Raw genomic sequence first — 24,721 nt, 5'->3', positions numbered from 1 at the left:
ATAGGTGCGGGATGGACGATGACAACATCTGATGAGCCGGCACGATTTTCGAAAGAAAGGTTCTATGTAGTATTTATAGTCCTTTGCGCATTGGCAACGGCGAATACCGCTGTAAATGGAACGATGAGCTGTACGAGATATACGACGACATTGTCACAGTTATTTTAAGACTACGATGGCTAGATCATGTCTTCCGAATGGATGAAAACACTCCAGCTCTGAGAGTATTCGACACTGTACCCGCCGGAGAAAGCCTTCACTTCGTTGGAAACACCAAATGAAGAAGGCCCTCGAAAGGATGACGCAAGTATTATTTTTTTCAAGGGCCTGAAATCTTTGGTGCCAATATTGAAAAATTCAAAGTCCATAAGTAAAGTTCCATTAAAGAACTGATACTGCACGTTTTCGGCGGGTTCGAAACATAGTTGTTTACCGAACCATGTTTCAGCATATTATGTTAGGTTAAGTAAATTATACCATCCATGAACTTCAAGGAAAACAAAAGCTATAAGGGCGTTGAAAATGAAACGAATCATATTTGTGGAACAAAATAAAAATGAGGCCGAAATAAATGTGTTTGAAAATCTAAATTCCTGATAGGTAGGAAGAGTACTTAAAACACCATTCTATGATATAAGGACTAATAGAACTTCATGAGTAAAATTACGCCAGCAACGTACCAAAGTAATTGAGTTGAGACTTCGACAGTCTTCTACATTTAGCGGACAAAATCATACTAAGACCGAAAGGCCATTCTACTAACATCAAACTGTCATACAATAAATCAAACATAAAGAAGTTTCAAGTAACAAAAGCACGATAAAAAACAATAAAAAAAATTAACTTCGGTTGCAATGAAGCTATAATACCCTTTACATATACAAAAGATTGCTCACAAGAACCTTAACCGGCCAATTTGTATGGAGTTATTTTTATAAGATTGTGATTCCACCATCTATTTAAAGCCATGTGTTCCTCCATTTAGGTGCGAGCTTAGATATCATTGAACCAGATTAAAGCCATTTTCGGAAGTCTAATGGTTATTATGGATTCCGAAAGATTCGCAAATTACTTCTCGAAGGAAGAATAATCTTTTTGTTTTTACGTAAGTACCTGCCGACGACGGCTTTACCCCATGGTGCTTAAAAAAACATAACAAAATAATGCGTTGATCAGCTCTCCAAACAATTCCTGCTTTTTGCAAATAATATTTGGTTCCAACTGGCCAGGTGGAAGGGACACCTTTCTACCTTGGTCCTGTTCGAGCCGACTTAAAATTTCTGGGTCCGGCAATCGGCCGCAATGCGACTCCACACTGAACTGAATATTTTATTCTGCCTGCCTTTAGGCTTAAACCACAGCCGTCACGAAACTTCCCAAAGGAATCTGCCCAATGAGCAGATTGAAGAGAACTCCAAGGGCTAACAGCTCGTGGTACCAGTTTTAAGTCTCCGGTCAAAACTTGTAGCCACGAGTTGAGCATAAATCAAACTCCATGACTGGTGACATTTGTCGCTTGAACTTGAAATGTCTTTTCATTAAAATCCAAGTCAAAGTCTATAATATCAGTGCAAGTTGAGTATTATAGCAATACTTCTGACAAGACTATGGTGAAATTTCGAGGCAAGTCAACAAGTCAATGGATTTTAACCCCTCTTACGACAGACTTATCCTTATCGGAACAAATTCTACCCACCGCCTACTGGGCGAACTTGTCGAAGGAAGTCGGTCCGATATTGGTCGGAATTTGGAATTTGGTCTCGAATCAAATACTTGCGTTACCAACTGCAGGCCTCTAACGACTCCGTCGACTGGCGCCGGTCGTCATATTAAGCAAATATATTTTAAATCCAATCACTTCCCAAATAGCTCCATAAATTTAGAAGTGTGAAAATATCAAAAAAACGTTCAATGTTTACTCCAATTTCCATTTTATTTGATTGTGCAAACACTCTGCTGCGCGTTTTCATTTCAAAGCCACACCGTAATCACTGTATTAATCCACTACACCGGCGCCATTCATAAATACTTTCAGTCCTTTCGGCTGTACACACATAACTGGTGAAAGCAATTGCTATTTTTGTTTACTACAATCGTTATTGTGTTGAATTTCACACCTCCAAATCGCTCGACGCTTTTGTTAGTTGTTGTTGTTAGCGATAAAAGGTTTACCGAAAATAGAAGCGGAAAAATTACAAAACGAGATGAGCACGAAATATTCATGCGTGCCACGTGCGAATCACAAACAAATTACGAGAGGAAAAATATTTGCCAAAAATAGCGAGCGATATGGGTAAATAATACGAGCAGTGCTCTAGGCTGTGCGGAGAGAAGGCATATACCGACATAGAGATAATATATGTATGTATGTGTGTACATGAACATATACATGAGTGTATGTGCGTGTGTGTGAATATTTCGCGGCTTTGTGGCATAAAAAGCATTTGGCGCAAAACGGAATTGTATTGAGTCTGCCATAGAAAAGCGAACAACACTTTGAGATAACTTTTATTTGTAGGTGCGTCCGTAGTGGTTTAGTGCCTGTGTGTCGAGTTCTTTAGTTGGCATGCAAATTTTGCTATAAATATTCCAAAAATATATTATTTTCGTTTATTATCGTGCACATACCGCCGCACTATTTGGTAAGGTAATGTAACTTTGTTTATGTAACGGATTTTTTGTGATAGATAGAAGTTTATTTAACTGTACTGTGTATTTGTGGAATTTGAATGTTAGGTTAGGTTAGGTTTTATTTCAGATTTCGTGTTAGAATAAACTTTTTGCAATGCAGGCAGCCTGCCTGTGGTACTTTACGTAGTTTCAGTATGCGGAAAAATAAGTTTGCGTTGAAGATGAAGCTTTAAAGCAAATAATGAAGAGCAATGCGCTATGTATGATGAAACACAATCGCTATTATTCTTACCTCAAGATTGCTGCAGAAATCCAACACCTTGTCCAACACATATGTAAGTCTAAGAGGTTGTCTTGACTAGGTAACTTGCGAGTCGTCCATCAATATTATATCATTAGCACTGTAAAAGTTAAAGAAACAGTGCTTGAAAAGCGTTGTTGTCAAAGAGGCAGTAAGGGATCTCAACATCTCTAATGAATCGACTCAACATATTTTGGTTAATGTTTTAGATATGAAGCATGTCATTGCTAGACTCATACCAACGTACCAACAGAGAGACCTACATTCCTCAAACTCATCATTACTGGTGACCAGACATGGATTTATGGATATGAAGTCGAAACTGTGCAACAGTCTAGCGAATAGCGCTCCAAAAATGAACCGAAAAAACCTAGTCAAAGTCGGTTAAAAACAGAATGATGCTCATCGTTTGCTTTGATTAATGTGGTGTGATGCATCATAAATTCGTTCCACAGGGTGGAACGGCCAATGAGGAATATCATTGGTTCGTTTGGAGGCATATTAATTGCAGCAACTTTTCGTCGTAAACGATCAGATTTGTGGACAGCAAATACTGGGATAATATGTCATCACATGATACTAACTGACTTTTTGACTAAACACGAAACAACAGTCATTGCTCAGCCACCGCCACATTTGCCTCCCTGTGATCTTTGCCTTTTTTCGGAACTGAATATCCGCCTCGAAGGACGCTCCATGAGTCTATTGAACTAATCAAAAGTTATTCGCAGAGGGCACTGAAGGCTGAATTGGCCTTATAATATTTGCATGGAAAATAAGATTAAGCGTTGTCATGCTTGCATAAGCCCAAAAGAGCCAAAATTTTTACGTGAAAATGTATTTTTTTTTTGAAGTCGGGTCAATTTGATCAGACGCTACAAATTAGCCTTGGTGGAAGCATTTCATGTAAGACTGCATGATTTAGTGAAAAAACGGTAACTTGGTTAGTAAGCACGTCTACATCAGCAAGTAGGCGAAAAGTTTCAACCAATTTTTTTCAGTTTGAAGCTGGACATAATCGCCTTCTTACCACAGATATCAAATTAAATGCAGATTCTTACACGTTACGATATATAAATGAAGAAATAGAGCATTAATAAAGATCTTATCGGCGTTCCACCGACAGTCGGGTCTACGTAAGCGAAGCGGACTCGGATTTCTAACCGGCCGAGTACTTTAAAACCGGGAGCATTCTTGCAAACTACTGCAGGAATGTTTTCTGCCGCTACAAAAACAACAACATCATGACATAAAACTTTACACAAACAGTGCCTCGTGGCGTGGGAACTCTCATCACAAGATAGTGATATGCAAATTGAACCCTTAGAATTATAATAAAACTTTGAACTGCTGGCAGATTTTCTTCCCAAAATATTGCTTAGTTTGCACAAAATGATTGTATTGGACATGCTGTATGAAATCGGACCATGCATCGCCGTAACAATCATACAAGTGCCATCCTACTCGTTGACTGTAGGTTAAAAGGTTTCAAATATTCGGCTGCATCCGAGCTGAGCTCTTCCTTACTTGTCTTTTGTGTGCTGTATTGCTTGTATTGCTAGACAGCGGAAACTACTTTGTACCACAGATGAAGTCAAAGCCATTCAAGTGTGCATCTGATTAGAAGAAAACTAGTGCGACTACATATTGTGAGCTGGCGATAAAAACGTGAATACATTAACACACAGATAACAACAAATACCTAGAGAAATAGTAAGTGTTGGAAAAAGAGAAATTTTTTGTGTTGCAAGAAAAATATAAAAAAGGGAGTAAGGATAAAGGAATAATGCAATTCGTATGGAAATCAGTGGCACACACACTCACACACAATCGGTCTGCAAGAAAGTAATACACTTATGCACAAAGAATGTGTATATATTCATGTATGTACATCAGTATACTCTTGAACCGAATTGCGAGAGCAAAATTTATTATATTTCCCACTTTTTATCGAGAAAATCACAAATTTGTTTGCATTCAACAATGCGAGAATGGTAAATATACACACATTCACACACATATATATACGCCCACGCCTACCGGAAAATCAGCTCAACTTACTTATGCACTCACACAGTCACACATATGCACAGATTGTCTCTGCAAATGCACAGAATGCCGACTAAAAATGCTATGTACTGAAATGCCTTCCAAGCGCCTGATAGTATGCTAAGCAAAAAGAAAAAGAGGCAGTGGGCAGCAAAAATATGACAAACAAAAAAACAAATTCGAACCAAGCAAACACTGAAATTTGATTGAAATTTCAATAAGTTACGGCGACAGCAGAAAAAGCATTTCCCAAATGGTTTCATCCGCACAGCTAACTTGCAACATTTGCCTGCATTTCATTGACACAAATTCATATTAGCCGGACTGAACTTGATCCGAATAACTATGTATGTGCTCGGAGGGGATTTCGTATGAGGATTCTCACTACATATTTCGTTGCACACAGCAGCATATATATGGTATATACCAACACACACTAATATATTTGCATGCTTGCATACAAAATGCTGCGCAGTCACCTACCACACACACACACACACACACACACACACACACAAATAAACACTTGTGGCCTAACTTGGCAAGCAAAAACATTGAAATGTCCAATGGCAGATGAAAAAATATGTGAGTTTGTAAATTTGAAAGTGAAATTCAATTTCTTTGCTGCCGCCTGGCGCTCATAAATCATCATCATTTCCAGCAAAAATTTTGTCAGCATCATACACATATGTACTTGTATGTATGTATGGTGTATGAGTACTTATACATATGTATATAGTATACTACAATATAAGTGCTAAACACGTATGAAAAGTTGTATTTGCGGAGTTGTGTATGTTTATAAAAGAGGGTAAGGTTTTGAATGACACCGTAACAGAGGAGTGCGAAAAGGCTCAATGTAAGAATCTGTGCACTTATAGGTTTATTTAGAAAATTATAGTAAACTTCACAGCAGTTATCCACATTTCGGCTTTTCATTGCTTTGGACAATAATCCAAGGTGAATTTTGTATCGTCAAATACGAAATTGGATCATTCAGTTTGTATGGCAGCTGTATGCTTTAGTAATCCGATATCTGCAACTGGAATGGAATGGAGTACCCAGTCTCATAAAATTTTAAATTGGAATAAATTTGCAAATTACAAAAATTCAGTAATCATAAAATGATAAACTTGTAATGTTGCTACCTAGTAAAAATTTAAAATATTGAAATACAAAAACAAAACAAGAAAAAACGTTAACTTCGGCTGCACCGAAGCTAATATACCCTTCACAGGTGCATTTTTTTTTAGTAACTATGTGTCCAGTTTGTATGAAAGCTATATGCTATAGTAATCCGATCTGCACAATTTTTTCGGAGATTACATTGTTGCCTTAGAAAATAACCTGTGTCAACTTTTGTGAAGATACATTGCCAAATGTGAAAGTTTTCCATACAAGAACTTGATTCCGATTGTTCAGTTTGTATGGCAGCTATATGTTATAGTGGTTCGATATCGGCCGTTCCGACAAATGAGCAGCTTCTTGAAGAGAAAATGACCCTTGCAAAATTTCAAAACGATATCTTAAAAACTGAGGGACTAGTTCGTATATATACAGACAGACAGACAGACGGACATAGCTAAATCGACTCAGCTCAACATACTGATCATTTATATATATAATTTATAGGGTCTCCGACGCTTCCATCTGGGTGTTACAAACTTCATGACAAACTTAATATACCCTGTTCAGGGTATAAAAAAAACGTTTAAGGACGTTAAAAATTAGTTAGTGGTTAGAATGAAATGGATCCTTATAAAATTTGTAATTAGCGAATTGTCTGAAAACTAAAAAAATGCAATATTTGCGTTTTTTGAAATAGTATTTTCATGAAACTGCCATAAAAAGGGGAGTGACTCAGCCGAGGTTGCTTTGTACCAGTCCTTCCATATGTCAGTCCTTTTCATATGGCGTGCTTTTTTTACGTGGCGGGTTTCAAACCCAGCGCACAACCCTGGGGAGGGATGTTTAGCCTTAACACTTTAGCTCGCCTTCAAACGGTTGTTTTTTAGCTACGCAGAGGGTGCTTGATCTAAGATTGGAAGTCGAGAGCTGCTTTAGCCATATGTAAAAGAGTCGTTTCTGGCCACTCACAAGGGAAAAGGGCTCGGAGAACTTTGGTCACTTGGATAAATTTCTATACATGGCATTCGAAGACGATTGAGCAGACGTCAGAAAGCAGCGTGGGCCGAGCTATTCAAATACGTCGGCGAATAACTGATAAGGAGAATGCACCAGCTTCTTTGTAGAATATGAACGGACGAAAGCATGCCCGACGATTGGAATATATTATAAGTGTGCCCAATCCACAAAAAGGGAGACCCCACAATCTACCGTGGGATAAGCCGCCTCAACATCGTATATGGGTCTTTATCAGTGTGGCTTTTGGCTTGGAAAGTCAACAACAGACCAGATATTCACCATGCGCCAAATCTTGAAAAAGACCTGTGAAAAGAGGGTCGACACACACCTCCTCTTCGTCGATTTTAAAGCAACACGAAAAGGAGCTGCCTTTATGCCGCAACGTCTGTGATTCAACAACCGGGCCGTTAGTTCTGTTTTCTGTAGAATGGATAAGGAAGCAAAGCAACTGGGTCTGGTAGTGAACGAGGGGAAAAATGTCGAAATGTCTCCTGTCATCAAACAAACAGTCGTCGCACTCGCGACTTGGCTCCCACTTCAATGTTGACAGTCCTAACTTTGAAATCGTATTAATTTCTTCAATCTTGGAACCCACACCAATAACAACGTCAGTCTCGAAATCTGACGCTGAATAACTCCTACGGACTGAGTAAGCAATTGAGAAGTAAAGTCCTCTCTCGATGAACAAAAACCAAATTCTACAAGTCACTCATCATCCCCGTCTTGCTATAAGGTGTAGAGGCATGGACGATGACAACATCTGATGAGTCGACGTTATGAGCTTTCAAGAGAAAGGTTCTGCGGAAGATTTATAGTCCTTTGCCTGTTGGCAACGGCGACGATGGAACGATAAGCTGTACGAGATATACGACGGAACTGATATAGTTCGACGAATGAAGAGACAGCGGCGACTCTAGCTAGGTCATATTTTTGTGTATCTGAACTATCGAATTATTTAAAAAAATCGATTTTTTCAACTTTCTAGACTAGAATATCGCCTTAAGTTTGCCCCGCAGTTTGTAACGCTCAGTAGGGAACGTCGGTGATTTTATAAAATGTATGTATAAAAGTTCAGAGTGACGTTGTGAGCCAATTTTGCAATATCTGTCTGTGTATTTTAAACTATTATCTCAGTTTTTGAGATATTGATCCGCAATTTTGGTAACTTTTTGCTCTCCAAGATTTTGTTTTGGAGCTCGTTTTTCGCAACTGCCAATATCGGACCACTGCTGGATGTAGCTGTCATACAAATCCGTCGATAACCATTTTAGATAATATACCCTTATAAAATTTGCCAAAAAATATAAGGATCAGTATTGCTTAAAGCTGTCATACAAATTCACCGGTCAAATAAAGATAAGTAGTTTTGTATACCCTTAATGATGTAAGAAATGCAACAGTGAAAGGTATTACAAGGTGTGTTCCAAAGTAAACAGGACTTTAAAAAAAAAACAGAACAAATGGTTTTTTCGGCAAAATCAATTTATTTTATTCAAAATAGTCTCCTTCTGCTTCAATACAGCTTTTTGCACGATCCAAAAGCATGTCAAACGAGTGTTTTAGCTCGTTGGCCGATATGGCCGCCAGTATGCCGGTGCAAGCCTTTTGAATAGCCTCTACGTCTGCATAACGCTTTCCTTTCATGGGCAAATGCATTTTTCCGAAAAGGAAGAAGTCGCACGGTGCCATATCAGGTGAATACGGGGAGTGGTTAATGGCTAATTTGGTCAAATAAACCCCTTTAATTATGTCCTTCGAAGTTGGATTCTGAGCAATTTTTGGTCGTCAGTCAATTTGTGCGAAACAAACCGTGCACACACCTTTCGTAAGCCCAAATGTTCGGTCAAAATGCGTTAAATCGATATTTTCGAGATGTTCAATTCATTTCCATGAATTTCAATGATGATTTCGGCTGATTTTTGATGAATTCACGCACAGTTTCGATGGAATTTCCGGTGATCACATTTTGATTGGCCTACTTGTTTGATCATAATTTATGTCCTCACGACCACTTTGAAAAGGTTTAAACCACTCGTGCACTCTGCTACGGGATAGGCAATCATCGCCATAAACTTGTTTCATCATTTGAAATATTTCGCTAAAAGTTTTACCAATTTAAAACAAAATTTAATGTTGGCACTTTGTTCGAAGCTCATTTTCGCACCGATAACACAAACATACTGACACTTAAAACGCAACAACTTTACTTCCAATTAATGAAATGTCATGAAATTTTCACTGGACAATCGATAAAGATAGCAGATTCTAACGCAACAGTCGACATATAGATGGCGCCACCAGGGGGCGCCAGATTCAAAAAGTTCCTGTTTACCTTGGAACGCAGCTTGTATAGCTTCGATGCAGCCGAAGTTAACGTTTTTTTGTTTTAATTTCTCATATTTTGCTCTCTATAAATTCTCTCATTTATGTGCAACTCTCTCATTATCCTTAGCTATTTTTTTTTTTCGTAATTTAAAACAATATTTCATTTATTTTTCAAGGTTATGGCAATAAGTATTCTACTTTCGACATACCCAGTAAATAAATAATATTTTTAATTAAAATGTGTGTTAGGCAACTTTTCATCTAACATTCACGCAGTCGTAACTACAGCTGCCTTTAAATACTGCAGTGTTGGGCAACCCTTTATATAATTTAAATGCGAAAACTTTCTAGGTTATCTGCCGTGAATAATTATAACTATTAGTATTGTTGTAGTTAATAGTAAAACTTTCTGTTATATTAATATATTCATAACAGCACAAATTAGTCCGAAATTCACTCTCACTTTTTCGCAAGTCTATTAAAATTTAACTATTTACCTAGTTGTTATAGTAACAACTTGACCGCAAACTATTTGAAAAGCTGAGAGTTCTCTGCGAGTTAATTTGTAATCCCTTCCTGCTGCCGTTTGATGGGTATGTGCATGTATCGCGAGTGTGTGTGTGTGTATATGTGATGATTTAAGGCGAGGTGTGGCAGCTGCGGGGTACATTCAAGTGACTTACTTATATTTGTGTTGGTTTACCTAGAGCCAACGAGCACCACATACATACTACTACGTTAGCTAAGTCGGCGAAAGTGACCTTTGATTTATAGCATTGCCGTTGTGTGTTTGCATGTCTGCGTTTTATCATAAACTCTTTATTATTTATATATTTTCTGCTACATAAATAAAGGTAGTTTTAGTTAACTATATTTTATTTTAATAATGGACAATAAATTATGTTTAATAAGGGTTACGTTACGATCGAGAGGGAAGCGAGACGCATTTGCAGACAGAAAAAGAAAGAGGCCGAAATGCGTGAGTATGAAGAGCTTGATAAGCTGGCCGACAGGGGTAATGCTCGAAAATTCTACGAAAAAATGCGGCGGCTTACAGAAGGTTTCAAGACCGCATACTCTTGTAGAACCCCCAAAGGTGATCTAGTCACCTATGCCCAGAGCATACTTAAATTATAGAGGGAACACTTCTCCAGCCTGCTAAATGGCAGTGGATGCACAACGCCAGGAGAAGGCGAACCCGATTCCCCAATCGACGACGATGGAGCCGACGTTCCATTGCCCGATCATGAAGAAGTTCGAATAGCAATTACCCGCCTGAAGAACAACAAAGCGGCGGGGGCCGATGGATTGCCGGCCGAGCTATTCAAACACGGCGGCGAAGAACTGATAAGGAGCATGCATCAGCTTCTTTGTAAAATATGGTCGGACGAAAGCATGCCCAACGATTGGAATTTAAGTGTGCTATGCCCAATCTATAAAAAAGGAGATCCCACAATCTGCGCCAACTACCGTGGGATTAGCCTCCTCAACATCGCATATAAGGTTCTATCGAGCGTATTGTGTGAAAGATTAAAGCCCAGCGTCAACAAACTGATTGGACCTTATCAGTGTGGCTTCAGACCTGGAAAATCAACAACCGACCAGATATTCACCATGCGCCAAATCTTGGAAAAGACCCGTGAAAGGAGAATCGACACACACCACCTCTTCGTCGATTTCAAAGCTGCTTTCGACAGCACGAAAAGGAGCCGCCTTTATGCCGCGATGTCTGAATTTGGTATCCCGGCAAAACTAATACGGCTGTGTAAACTGACGTTGAGCAACACGAAAAGCTCCGTCAGGATCGGGAAGGACCTCTCCGAGCCGTTCGATACCAAACGAGGTTTCAGACAAGGCGACTCCCTATCGTGCGACTTCTTCAACCTGCTTCTGGAGAAAATAGTTCGAGCTGCAGAACAAAAATGATATTGATATCATCGGCCTCAACACCCGCGCCGTTAGTTCTGCTTTCTCCAGGCTGGACAAGGAAGCACAGAAAATGGGTCTGGCAGTGAACGAGGGCAAGACGAAATATCTCCTGTCATCAAACAAACAGTCGTCGCATTCGCGACTTGGCACTCACGTCACTGTTGACAGTCATAACTTTGAAGTTGTAGATAATTTCGTCTATTTAGGAACCAGTATTAACACCACCAACAATGTCAGCCTGGAAATCCAACGCTGGATAACTCTTGCCAACAGGTGCTACTTCGGACTGAGTAGGCAATTGAAAAGTAAAGTCCTCTCTCGACGAACAAAAGCCAAACTCTATAAGTCGCTCATAATTCCCGTCCTGCTATATGGTGCAGAGGCTTGGACGATGTCAACAACTGATGAGTCCACGTTGCGAGTTTTCGAGAGAAAAGTTCTGCGAAAGATTTATGGTCCTTTGCGCGTTGGCCACGGCGAATATCACATTCGATGGAACAATGAGCTGTACGAGATATACGACGACATTGACATAGTTCAGCGAATTAAAAGACAGCGGCTACGCTGGCCAGGTCATGTTGTCCGAATGGACGAAAACACTCCAGCTCTGAAAGTATTCGACGCAGTACTCGCCGGGGGAAGCAGAGGAAGAGGAAGACCTCCACTCCGTTGGAAGGAACAAGTGGAGAAGGACCTGGCTACGCTTGGAATATCCAATTGGCGCCACGTAGCGAAAAGGAGAAACGACTGGCGCGCTGTTGTTAACTCGGCTATAATCGCGTAAGCGGTGTCTACGCCAATTAAGAAGAAGAAGAAGGGTGGTACTTTTTATAGGAGAAAAAAATTTAATAATTAATGAGTATGCCATATACAATATTTTGGTAGCTAAAATGCAAAAAAATATATAGAAAATATATATAAAAGGTGATCCATTTCGAGGTTATCTACTTAAAGAAAAAGCACAGAAACTTCAAGTTTGATGGGAATGTTTGATATCATTCAAAAGAACATTCTTTGGCATTAATTTTTTGAAGATTATCTCTTTCAAATGTTGACCGCGGCTCAGTGGCGTAGCTACAACTTCGGGCGTCCGGGGCCAAGGATGTTCTGCCGCCCCCCTTTATCTACCTACCTACAAGTTGCAGGAGGTGGTTCAAACAAAAGTGAATTTTTACAAAATACCTTCGATATTAAGTATATAAAATTTAGGAACTAGAAGCCACGCATATTCTGAAGTTCCAAAATTCCCACAATACAGTTTTTGCGGAAATCGATAGTAAATTTACAAGACATCTTATTAAAAGCCATAGAAAAAACCCATTTTCGTATATCTTGTACACTTTTGACACAATTTACAGGAATTTTTGCCCTAATTGGAGTTTTTAAATACCATTTTGCCACCCTCCAAGACGTTGCGCCCGGGGCGACGGCCCCCTTTGAACCTTTGAATAGATATAATGTACTATAGATTCGGGTGTGAGTTTACTTTTTTCTTTCATTGCATTAACTAAATAAACTCTATATACGCCGCCTTTCAGCAAATATTTTGAACTCAACTATTTTCATCAAAATAATATTATTCATATTTCAGTTAGTGATACCGTAATCGACTAAAGCACCATTTATTGCCTGCGGAAATGGCACAAGTGTACGATTTCTTAATAATTTCAATTGTGTGCAATCGCACCACGTGTCAAGTGCTGTGTGGGAGTATTGGAAATCTAACAATCCATATCGACAAGCACTGCAACACTTTCGCTGCTGCTGCTGCTGCCCGTGTGTTTGTGTGTGTGGCAACAACTTTTAATCAACAAAAAACATTCACCATCGATCATCGTGAGCCACCATTTCCACGACGAGTGAATGTCAAGTGACTGGTAAGTGTAAATAAAAATTCCAAAACCGCCAACGTGCAATACCATTGATATATGATCACACACTCCGCAACATAACGCCCACCATGTAAAGCAGCTGACAAACCTAGTCAGCCAGCGTTTTGATGTAACTGATGCTGGTGGCGCACATATTGGAATGTTCAATAAAAATGTTCGATTCAATTTATTGATATGTGCTGACAGACGTAATTATCACGCCATAAAATATGATGGCGAAAGGGGTGGTGTAAATGGTGGAGTTGAAAAAGCAAGGTTAGAAATCAATTATAATACAAGTGTATCAATCGTCATATTTGCAAGTACATCAAAAATAAATTTTAATTGAACAAGTATGTACTAATTCATAAAAATATTTCCAGCAAACGAATTCATTTTTTCACTTAACACAAAATTTAATTTTAATATTTACAAATTTATTCAAGTGTGCTATTGCAGTTTACAAGTCCCCTTAGGTTCACAAATATACATTTCAATTGGGTACATGTAAATCATTTTAACACACCTATGTGAAGGACATTTGTACACATGTATGCTTGGATGTACGTACAGACAAACACAATAACAGTTATTTATGGTCTTCTTGTTTTCCTTGTCAAATAACAATGCGGAATAATAGCAGCTGTTAATGGAGAATGTTAATTCTGCAAACATTTCACTCAATGTTAACTTGGTTAACAGTAAACTTGTACGTTTAACAGAGATGTTGCATTCGCATGCTCTGCTATTTACATTTGAGTGTTCTGCATATTCCATTGTGTTACCGTTACTGTTACTGTTAATGAGCCAGAGAACTTAAAAGTATATATAGTAAAAAAACTTTTATGTTCTCTGAATGAGCAGTGTTTTTGATAAAGCTACAATTTGGGATTATTTTCTTTGATTTCACGGATATGGCGGCTGTTTGATACTTATCGCATGCAATATAAAGAGACATTTCTACAAAATGTAAACATAGCTAATATGTTATAGCAAATAATAATAAATATTACAAGAGCTTTTGAAAATCGGCAGATTTTGTTAGTCAAATTTGCATACATCACAAACGAGTTTGAAATAATATAAAAAGCTCTAACTGGCTAAAATGATTTTCGAATTTTACCATCTCGTTATTAATCTGTTTCGAAAATACATATTATTTTGAAAAACTTGACTTGACCTAATTAAATTTGACCCGGTCCCAATAACCGGCGCGCGCTAAGGGATAAATAAATAAAAATTTGTATACCATGAATAGGATACATTAAGTTTGCGGCGAATTTCGTGACACCTAGATGGAAACGTCTTTTAATCTGTGGTGTATTTCACGTGACAGGTCCGAAACACAGCGCACAACCCTCGAGAGGATCGACTGAGGCCCAGAGCATACTGATATTATCGAGAGAACACTTCTCCAGCCTTCTGAATGGCAGTGAAAGCATAACATTAGGAGATGGTGAACCCGATTCTCCAATAGATGACAATAAACTAATACGGCTGTGTAATCTGACGTTGTGCAATACCAAAAGCACCGTCAGGATCAGGAGGGGCCTCTCCGACCCGTTCGATACCGCTGTCGTAAACTCGGCTATAATCGCATAAGCTGTGTCTATGCCTATAAGGAAAAAGAAGCTTAGTGCAAACTCCTGGTTCTACTAATTCGAAAAACTTTCCAAGTTCGTTATTTAATTTCTATGAAAACATTAACACTTACGACATGCACACTCACACACACATTCAACTGTGAAAATTGAGAATTAGTAATTTTAATGCGTCGTCAATGCGTTAATCAACAGCAAAACCACAAATGAACTAATTGATTGGAATCGTGCAATAGGCCGTCACACATAACTGTATTTGTATATGTTTGCTCTATGTGATAATAATGAGCGAAATGTGTTGCATATCAATTTAACGAATGCAAAGCAATAACAAATATGGATCATATTCATGCCCAGGCACGACCGGTGCTTCCGATGGGGACATGAAATTCTCGCATGAATTGATGTTGGCATCACATGGCTTGGTGTTCTGTAATTTGAGTTCAATTGAAATTTGGTACATTACGAGTATGAATGGGAAACCGAGCACAGTGGCACTTGGGAGGGTTGACGAATTTGGAAAGCCAACAATTAAAAAAATTAGGAATTTCTTTAAGTTCGCCTGCAGATCGATACTATACCAAAACAAAATACACCTAAAAAAATAAAATTATCAGAAATATATATTTCAGTAATAAAAGAAATCTTTTGAAAATAAAGCGCGAAACTGTTACAGAAAGAAGCCAATGTGAATTTGACCAAAAAATAGTGATACATTTTAATGAAGTTCCATTGAGTTTTGCGTGTGGACTCAAATTTCTGGTGCCGAAACGTTCAGAATGTTCGAAAAGACCAACAAGCAAGTGTTTTTGATTGATACAAACTATTCAAGGAGGGTCGAGAACGCGTTGACGATGTACCACGTCCAGGGCGATCATCAACATCAACTGATGATCAATACGTCAATAAAATAAAGGAATGGATGCTTGCTAATCGATGATTAACAGACAGAGATCCTGCTGGCATCGTCGCAATATCGGCAAGATCTGTGAAAACCATTTTAGAAGTGAAAGCCCGATTGTTTTCAAAATCACAAAATTTTTTTCGGAAAACAGCGTCGCGTTAACGTCTGTAAAATAATGCTTTCCGTCTACCAGGATATCATGAAAAGGATTATTACTGGCGATGAGTCTTGGATCTATGCTTAAGACCTGGAAACAGACGATGAATCTGCCGAATATCGTGTCAAAGTTGAGCCGAAGCTGAAAAAACTACGTCAAAGCAGGTCAAAAATAAAGATTATGTTGACAGTTTTCTTCGATTATCGAGGTGTGCTGCACTCCGAATTCCTTCCGACCGGCCAAACTGTCCAGAAGGAATAGTGTTATGCGTCGTTTGCGCGAAGCTATTCGTAGAAAAAAGACCAGAATTATGAGCAGACAACTCTTGGTTTTTGCACTACGATAATGCACCGTCACATACGGCATTGATTCTTCGTGAGTTTTTCGCCAAATTTTTAACCACTATCGTGCCGCAACCACCGTATTCACCAGAATTAGCTTCGTGTGACTTCTGTCTATTCAGCAAACTCAAAAGACCGTTTCGAGAAAACTGTTTGAGTCAAATGAAATCAATAAACTTAAAAGCTGTTCCTGAAATTGACTTTAAAAACTGTTTTTTGGTTTCTGAAAAAACGTTGAACACGAAAAGTGTATTGGGGCCAAAATAGATTACTTTGTTATGGTTTGCGGGTGTATTGTTATTAGAGTTAAATCTTTATTAGTGAAAACATGGATAACATAGATTTTGAAAAATAAATTAAGAATTCTGAAATTATGAACAAAGTCTTACTATTTTTTGCTCATAGTAGTATATCCCATCTGCTTCAACCCCTCTCATTGAAATTTTATGGGGTTGCCCCTCTATGTATGTACATATATGTATACATATGTACCATATAGTATAAAATTCCAAACATACCGAAAATGTCAAACTAAAATTAAACAACTGTTTTTATGGCATATTCAGGCGTACACAAACAGCGCAAACAAGACTACTACCATTTGGTATGTAAGTATGTATGCATGTGTGCACACATTAGTCATTTACTGCTGATTATAAAATGTGAAAATTAGTAGGTTCCGCTGCAGCATGCAATGAAAACGCATTCCGCTCATATATTCGAATATTAACATGAGCGAATTTTTCAACTGTCAATTCCGCACTCACGCACACACGCACTCGGTATGCTACATAGCAAATGTACAATAAAATTAAATTAGTGCGAACGCTGTTCCAAGTGAAAATGTGCGAATGTGCATACATATGTACATATGTGTTTTACAATATTTAAATGAATATGTGTGTGAGTATACTTGTGCATGTGTTGGGGTCACAAAAGCTGTGCGAATGCGAGCGCTTAAATGCGTTTTCGTTGTCAATGCCATTAAGGACTTCAATGCCGGCTATGCTGGTACACAAGGCAGCATGGATACAATGCAACAACAAATGCATGCTGTACATACATACATACATACATGTTTACATGTTGCATAGTTGAAAGCGTGCGCACAATGCAGGAAAGGTGCCTTTTTGTTGTCGCATATTGTAAGTGCCAGCATTCTCGTATGTGCAACCAACAAAAGTTTCCCAGCCGTTTCAACACTCGCACGCACACAGGCACACAAACATTTGAACTTGCAAATGCGGACATGAATGCAATTAAAAAGTTGCAAAAGTAAATACACGAACGGATGTTTTAATTATATAGACACATGTTTTATATACTTTATAATTATATACACACAAACCAGGCGTCATAAAGACATACCTGCATACAAACGGGCTGATGTTTATTTTTAGGCTCACGTAATTATAATACTTGTACATATGTATATGTGTATGCGTTTGATTCTGAGTGTTGTTGTGTGAGTTTTTAAAAATAAAAAAAAACAAGAAAAAACGTTAACTTCGGCTGTACCGAAGCTAATATACCTTTCACAGGTGTATTTCTTTTAGTAACTATGTGTCCAGTTTGTATGGCAGCTATATGCTATAGTTAGCCGATCTGAACAATTTCTTCGGAGATTACATTGTTGCCTTAGAAAATAATATATACCAAATTTCGTGAATATATCTTGTCAAATGTGAAAGTTGTCCATACAAGAACTTGATTCCGATCGTTCAGTTTGTATGGCAGCTATATGCTATAGTTAACCGATCTGATCAATTTTTTCAGAGATTACATTGTTGCTTTAGAAAATAATATATACCAAATTTCGTGAATATATCTTGTCAAATGTGAAAGTTTTCCATACAAGAACTTGATTCCGATTGTTCAGCTTGTATGGCAGCTATATGTTATAGTGGTGCGATATCAGCCGTTCCGACAAATGAGCAGCTTCTTGAAGATAAAATGACGTTTGCAAAATTTCAAAACGATATCTTAAAAACTGAGGGACTAGTTCGTATATATACAGACAGACAGACAGACGGACATCGCTAAATCGACTCAGTTCGACATACTGATCATATATATATATATACATTATAGGGTCTCCGACGCTTCCTTCTAGGTGTTACAAACTTCGTGACAAACTTAATATACCCTGTTCAGGGTATAAAAATTTAATTATGGTATATTGCAGTAAATCAGTTCAGCAAGTACATACGTGACTATTCGCAATGGGTCGTGTATACTATTTCTGGAAGATCTAAAATGTAGATTAATCTACATCAATGAGTCTCCAATATTTAGGAATATCTCCTACATTGGCGTAGACACCGTTTAGGCGGTTATAGCCGAGTTTACAACAGCGCGCCGCCGTTCTTACTGTTCGCAGTCTGAAGCCAATTGGAGATTCCAAGTGTAGCCTTCTCCCCTGGTCTTTTCAAAGGAGTGGAGGTCTTCCTCTTCCTCTACTTCCCCCGGCGGGTACTGTCTTATACTCTCAGAGCTGCAGTGTTTTCATCCATTTGGATGACATGTCCTACCCAGCTTTGTCGCTGTCTCTTATTTCGCAAAATTATGTCAGTGTCGTTGTATATCTCCTCCTACAGGTCATCGTTCCATCGAATGCGATATTCGTCGCTGCATGCGCAAAAGACCATAAATCTTCCGCAGAACCTTTCTCTCGAAAACTCGTAACGCCGACTCATCAGAAGTTGTCATCGTGCATGCCTCTGCACCAGCCCGAAGTTCATGTAGTCAAGATTTATTCTTCGTTGGATTACAAGGTGTCGTTGTTATTGGTGTTAATGTTGGTTCCAAGATAGACGAAATTATCTACGACTTCGATTTTATGACTGTCAACAATGACGTGGAAACCAAGTCGCGAGTGCGACGACTGTTGTTTGATGACAGTAGATATTTCGTCTTGCTCTCGTTCAGAACCAGACCCATTAGCTTGGTTTCCTTAATCAGTATGGAGAAAGCAGAACTAACGGCGCGATTGTTGAGGCCAATGATATCAATATCATCAGCGTACGCTAGCAGCTGTGCACTCCTATAGAAGATTGTACCTGCTGGATTAAGTTCCGCAGCTCGAATTATTTTCTCCAGCAGTAGGTTGAAGAAGTGGCACGATAGGGAGTCGTCTTGCCTGAAACCTCGTTTGGTATCGAACGGCGAACTGACGAAGCTTTTGCTATAGACATATAGCAAAACAGACATAGCGGCATGAAGGCAGTTCCTTTTCGTGCTGTCAAACAGCTTTGAAATCAACGAAGAGGGGATGTGTGTCGATCCTTTTTTCACGGGTCCTTTCCAAGATTTAGCGGATGGTGAATATCTGGTGAGTTTTTGATTTTCCAAGCCTAAAGCCACACTCAAAAGGTTCAATCAGTTTGCTGACGGTGGGCTTTAATCTTTTACACAATACGCTCGATAGAACCTCATATGGAATGTTGAGGAGTCTTGTTCCACGGTAGTTGTATTGAGGGGTCTCCCTTTTTGTGGATTGGAAAGAGCACACTTAAATTGCAATGGTCGGGCATGCTTTCGTCCGCCCATGTTCTACAAAGAAGCTGATGCATGCTCCTTATCAGTTTTTTTTTTCTAAAAATCCATAGACTATTATTCTTATGTGGTGCTTACACATTGTCAATTCAGCAACTTTCTGCGAATTGCTATGGCCTTTCACACCAGTTTGGTAGACAATCAGAAATCAGACATTTTCAGTAGGTTCTCAATTGGGCACGAAAACTATTATCATGCATTTTTAGCCCTTTAATATAGGTTTCACGGCATCAAAAAAAATATATATTTTTTTATTGTCTTTTTTAATTATTTAACAACTCTTGAATATTGTCTTAAATATATAATCCTACTGAATATGCGTTTTTCTCGAAATGTTGCCTATGTTTCCAAAGCCGGATGTCAAAACTTCTCGCGAACTACTAAACCGATCTTAATTTTACACCGGACTTTACAAGTTCTTGCACAAATAATCTCTTTTTGTTCAATTATTAAGAAAAAAAGGGTTTTTTCAGATCAGATCACTTAGCATATAGCTGCTATGTATATAAAAAGATCGATCAAAATATAGATAAAGATTTTGTACACTCTTTTATGATATAAGAAAAGCACCGGTGAATGGTACAATAGCTTCAGTGCCGAAGTTAACATTTTTTCTTGAATAAAGTAATTTTGCACGAAAATTAAAAATAATTAGACAGCATTGTCTTATTCATTTACTAGCATTTACCGCTAGATACAAGTTATTATGCTTAACTAATTGTACTACTTTTACAGTTATTTTTTAATAAAACTAAATCAGCGACTTTGAAGTCAACAATTAGCAGAACAAGGTTTCGATCCTCGGACCTCTGGGTTATGGGCCCAGCACGCTTCCACTGCGCCACTCTGCTGCTTATCTACTAACCGGCAAATGGCAAACACGTTCCGCTAAGAAAGAGACGCGTATACACTTTATATAAACTGATCGAAGAGAATTTGCTTTCACTCAAATTCAAGTAAATTTTTAGATGAATGAATATTCGACGTAAATTTCCTTAACTTCGTGAGGACCTTTCCGTTTCTATTATTCAAACATTGAATTTAGACTTTAAAAGGTTTTTAATATTAATTTCCCGAGAGAATAGCGATGCTTGAGATGTACGAGTGCGTCCATAAGTAAAGGCAGCACAAACATACCGTTATTAAGTATAACCTACAAATATTTACAGCACGTGGCCTTACAAATTCATAACTCATGATTCTAAATATTTGTGTGGGAATAGTTTTGAACTTGTAATGAAAATAGATGGGCGTGCGAGCACACGCTTAAGTGTGGCAGAGTGGGCGTGTGGGCGTGTTGCACAGTTGATTGCACGTTGGCGAAAATTGTGATTTCAATTTAAGTGCTGCAAATGTCTGCGTTGAAGCTACGGCTGTGAATGTATGCAAGCATTTTAGATGCGATTGCAACGCTGAGTGGCATATAACGGATAACGCTGCTAAGTGCAACATTTGCGTGCAGTGAAGTGATAGTTATTGCTATTGTTTTTTCTTCAGAAATGCATTTGCACTGATTTGTAACGGCAGAATTGCTGCTGTGCCACCTACTTAGAGTTTAGGAAACCCACTCACTTCCGGCAAATGCTTTTATGATTTAAAATCGCATGCACTTACATTGTTGTTGTTGTTGTTCGGAACGCTTGATTAGACGCCAAGGTGCAATTATTGGAATAATTTGCGTTGCAAGCGTTCGAATTAACATTAGTTTGTGTTATTTTCATATGGATGCATGCTATGAATATGTCACTCATACCACGTGGTGTACCGCATAATCCTCATTGTTTGTTAACCATATTAGCACTTTTTAACGATATTGTTGCAAATAAAAATTAGCGATACAGAATTCTGCTATGAAATTAGAATTAAATTGTTATTGGAAAATATAAAATTAAAGACTTCAGTGCAAATTCATGCTTTTTGCTACATTTGACGAACATTTGTTCTTATAATATTCTCAAATTTGAGGCAATTTAGCATTCTAAGAAATAACAACTTAAGTTCTTCGCAGTAAAAGCTCTTAAAATTAGAAATACAAATTTATTTTATTTAAAAAAATCTTCTGTCATATTAATTTTCGGAAAAAATTAATCGTCGGTGTTTTCTTATGAAGTCGGGTAGTGAGGGTCCGTTATTTGCTTGTAAACAATGAGCAACTTTTACATTCGCTTAAGATATGACCTTTCGACGTGTGTGAAAAGCTCATTATATTGAATCGCTTCACACCCAAATAAGGTACAACGCATCAAAATAGGGACACCTCACCAAAAGATACCAAGACACCAAAAGTAACAGATCAAAGGCGGAGCAATATTTTCATCGTATACTCGTAGATATATATAGTATAAGCATAAGCTTAACCAAGGACACGAAATTTAGTGGATTGGATATATGAGAGAAAATTCTATCGGAGAGGCGATGCCACCAAATGATGGTATATCCTGGAATACAATGGATTACAAATTCACTTAAATTTGCTAATATAGCATACATACTGATCGGTCTTTACGTTATAAAACCAACTGGAAGTTTAAAAATCCTTCTATTGAGTATACGGAGACTAGACGAAGTATTTACCCGATTTTTTCTTTCTGGTGCCAGGCACTGTACTGTCAAAATAGACGCTTTGAACTAACAGATAGACCGATTATTTCGATGACTCGATTTCGATAATGAGTAATCTGTGGACACTGAAATGCGTTGAGCTTGATGTTATTCACCTAGTCTATGAGGTATTAATCTTTTTGATAATAGGCAATTTTGCTTTAACCCTTTGCAATCCGCTTGATTTTGGACGCTGGCTATCAGCTACTCAGCGCCACTTTAGGGCAGAAACAAACAAACAAAATGAATAACCTATTATAATTTTAGAATTAAGCAACGTATTATGATGATGTTGGACTGATCGGAATTGGTTGAGATCGAGGAATGTTTATTAGTAAAAGAAATCAACATTATATTGTTTATAATTTTGCTGAGTATGATATATTTTAAAACACTCCCCAATATGCATTGCGGGCTGGTTGAATCATGTTTGACAATAATAATTTGTTTGTTGCCTACCACCAGATGTTTTCCCGTCAGCACATACGAGTACTATACAGTCTCGTTTTCTAATACCGTCCTTTTTCTAGAAACTTCTCTTATCGCTCTTTTCACGTGGTTCCAAGAAGTGCTCAGACCGTCGTAAGTAAGCGTCTCATCTTCTTGTTTGACACAAAACCCGTCTTAGTAATTTTACGATATTTTGATGTAATTTCTTGAGCTATTTCAAGAAGAGGATGGAGTCATGTGTAGAAGTTCATGCAAGTGAGGAAAGCTCTCTGATTGCCATTCACTTGGGAGTGGCCAGAAACTATTCTTTTACATATGACTCAAACAGCTCACGACTTCCGGTCCTAGACCAAGTATCCTCTGAGTAGCCAAAGACCATCCGTTTGAAGGCGAGCTAAAGTGAGAAGACGAAACATCGCCTCCACAAGATTTTGTGCTGGGTTTGGGAGCCGCCACGAAAAGCACACTACCAATGAAAACTAATCAACAGCCTCAGATGAAAGACCCCCCTTTTGATGACGACCTTGGCAAACGAATTAAGGATTACGATTTGAGGGCATTTGATGCACCTGGAGTATCGGGGAAGGTGCCCCTGCCCAGCTGGTTGATGTCCTCGTCCAAGAAATGCGATGGACGGGACAAGGACTGAGGCGAGTAGGTTCTTGTGGAATTTATCACAGTGGCCATATAAAGGAGCGCAAATTCGGTGTGCGGTTCGTTGTGGCAGAGGGACTCCGTCGCCGAGCAACTCCAAAAGCTCCGTCAGGATCGGGAAGGACCCCTCCGAGCCGTTCGATACCCAACGTGGTTTCAGACAAGGCGAATCCCTATCGTGCGACTTCTTCAATCTGCTGCTGGAGAAAATAATTTGAGCTGTAGAACTTAATCGAGCAGGTACAATCTTCTACAGGAGTGTACAAATGTTTTAATTTTATTTAAAATTCATTATTCTATCAAACATTTATAAAGCCAATAAATGTATTGAAAAGAGTTTGCTGCTTCGTAAGTCCACTCCGGCGCTACAATCTTTACAGATTTACATTTGCCAAGTTTCTAAATCAGGCCGACACATTACAAATCGTTCGCCCTTTTTAGGTTTATTTCAATTCAATTTAATTCTAGACAAATTGTCAAACAATTTACTTTGGCCCTTGTACATGACCTAAACCCAGCGAACCCATACCACAGCGAGCCACAACTACTCGTTCTTCGTTAGCCAAAGCAATCAGTCCAATAATGACAACAGCTGGCTGCGGCACATTGCAAATAGCTTGCCCCAGCCGCTAAACACGAAAACATACAGACAAACACACACATAGCGACACATTTATTTACTTAAACTTTTTGCTTTGCGCTACGCCAACGGGATACTATTTGCTCAGCCATTTGCTGTGTAAACTTGCGTGCCTTGTGTTTTTGCGCCTTTTCGCTTCCGCTTGTATTCCAAAGCCAACAACAACAACAAACGCCTTTTAGCTGCAAGCACAATGGGACCGTGTTGCGCGACCGGCGGCAAGCGGTAAGCGAAAGTATTTGTCATTGTCGCAGCCATTTTGCTATTTCTGCTCAGGCATTCGGAGGTTCGCAAGTTCGAAGCTTAATTGAGGGCGGCCACGACGCACCGCTTTCATGCTGTGGCGCGGCAAGCCACGCGGCAGTGCCAGCTGAGCTTCGCAGAACTTAAAAAGTGCAAGTAGAGGAAAATACAAAAAAAAAGTGCCAAATCATTGCGCCAATTTCAGCATTGTTTTATCTAACTTTTTGTTAGCTTTGCTGAATGCCATGTTGACTGCCATAGAATGACCCTATCGGTTAAAGGCCGCAATAAAGACAAAACTAAAGGAATACCGCGAGCGCACAA

At 38.7% G+C, this 24,721-nt stretch overlaps 1 non-coding gene across 1 annotated transcript; it reads right to left on the bottom strand.

Annotated features, from left to right (window-relative positions):
* Nucleotides 1-20,588: 20,588 nt before the first annotated feature.
* Nucleotides 20,589-20,660, bottom strand: Trnam-cau (transfer RNA methionine (anticodon CAU)). Its single transcript has one exon. It is a non-coding gene; the product is annotated as a tRNA-Met (tRNA).
* Nucleotides 20,661-24,721: the final 4,061 nt, after the last annotated feature.

Source organism: Bactrocera neohumeralis, chromosome 2 (genome assembly GCF_024586455.1).
Source record: "Bactrocera neohumeralis isolate Rockhampton chromosome 2, APGP_CSIRO_Bneo_wtdbg2-racon-allhic-juicebox.fasta_v2, whole genome shotgun sequence".
Lineage (NCBI taxonomy): Eukaryota > Metazoa > Arthropoda > Insecta > Diptera > Tephritidae > Bactrocera > Bactrocera neohumeralis.
This window is presented reverse-complemented; position numbering and strand designations above follow the sequence as displayed.